Below are 1,831 nucleotides of genomic sequence, written 5' to 3' on the forward strand. Positions count from 1 at the left end.
TATATAAGGTGTTTTAATCAGCATCATATCAGTAGTCGACGTCAAATTTCATTTAAACGTTAAATGGTGATATTCAAAATAAATATTTCTAGCTGAATTTGTGCGTCCATTTACTCTTAAACCTTTCTTGCACACTGAATACCTGCGAATATCTACTAAACACTGCATGCACATTCCCGCCTCCAGCCGAATGTATGTTTAAATCAATTCCGTATAATGCTCTGCATATATCATAATGATTATAACAACTAAATTACATCCATCTACTATTGAATTCAGATTGATTCCGAATAACTGAATTAGTACGTCCGTTCAATCTTAAATCTTTCTTGCACACTGAATATCACCGTATACATTCAAAATTCCGTATAATGCTCTGTATATATCATAATGATTGTCATAACTAAATGACATCCATCTGCTATTGAATTCAGATTGGTTCCGAATACTGTTTTTGATTTATTGTATCCAACTTATCAGCCAAGAGGCTTCCAACTATATAAGGGCTTATAATGATTCCAGGCACAGATAATAAATATTTAAGAGTGAGCATACAAAAAAAACAATTCCTACGTAGAGCGTAGGTATTTTCACTTTGGTTGTCTACAAAATCTTAAAAAACAATATAATCATTTTTGACGAGCGACAGTTAAGTTTGTATATATAAACAGGTAAGCTCAGTGCTCACTGAATTTGGCCCCACTTAATTTTTTTTTTTCACTTTTTTTTTTAATCATTAGTTCCTTGTTTGTTTTTTATTGTTCTAACATTCAAATTGTTTGTTCATCATTTATTTACATATAATTAATTTAAAAAAAATTTGATCCTAAATTTGGCCCCCCTCACCTTTAGACTTTTATCAATAATCACAAAAAACCTAAATACTGTTCGAGTAAGTTCTGCCGTGTTTGTTTTCCAGTCTTACAAATGTGACACGGAATATTATAAATAACAACGTGGAATTCTAAAGCTTTTTCTAAAGAACCAAAACAAAAGTGACAATGACAATTTTCTGATTAAAAAAATGGAATAATTAATAATAAAAGCCAATTTATGATCGAACAAACGTTAAAAATGATCGAACAAACGATAAACAATAAGAAAAAAATTATTTTAATAATAAAACAAAAAGTTTATGGTGAGAGGGGATAAATTGAGGATCAAAATTTGTTTAGTTAATTATAAATAAATAAATGACGATCAAACAAATTGAATTTTAGAACAATAAAAAACAAACAAGGAACTAATGATTAAAAAAAAAGTGAAAACATAAAAAAAAAGAAAAATTCAGTGGGGCTAAAATTCAGTGAGCCCAAGCTCAGAGGTACAAGCTGGTGTGGACAGGTAAATCAGGAGTTGGACAGGTAAGTATGTATAAACAGGTAAGCTCAGATGCACAGGCTGGTGTGAACATGTAGGTACAAAGTTAGAAAGAGGAAGTTTCATGATACGAATAATGTAATAGAACCTAGTCTATTTATGAAGGTGAATATACGGAATAAAAAATAAATCGTAATATAAAACATTTAACGATTTATTTCAAATTTTACAAAAAATGTGTATCTAAACAAAAACTTTTCAATCAACAAATCAATGCAATTTGACATTGACGTATTAATAAAAATAAATTTGCTCTGCCTTGCCTAGTAACGAAATAATCTGAATTATGAACATCAATCAGTCTTCATTACAATGGAAGATTAGTCAGGTCAATTTAGACCAAAAAATGAGACTGAAGTTACATAAAGTCCCTACAAGCTGAATTTCTATGAAATTGTTCAAAACATAATTATAAACAATGTCAAGAAGTTCCCCATCATTCCCGTGTAAG

Source organism: Zerene cesonia, chromosome 11 (genome assembly GCF_012273895.1).
Source record: "Zerene cesonia ecotype Mississippi chromosome 11, Zerene_cesonia_1.1, whole genome shotgun sequence".
NCBI lineage: Eukaryota > Metazoa > Arthropoda > Insecta > Lepidoptera > Pieridae > Zerene > Zerene cesonia.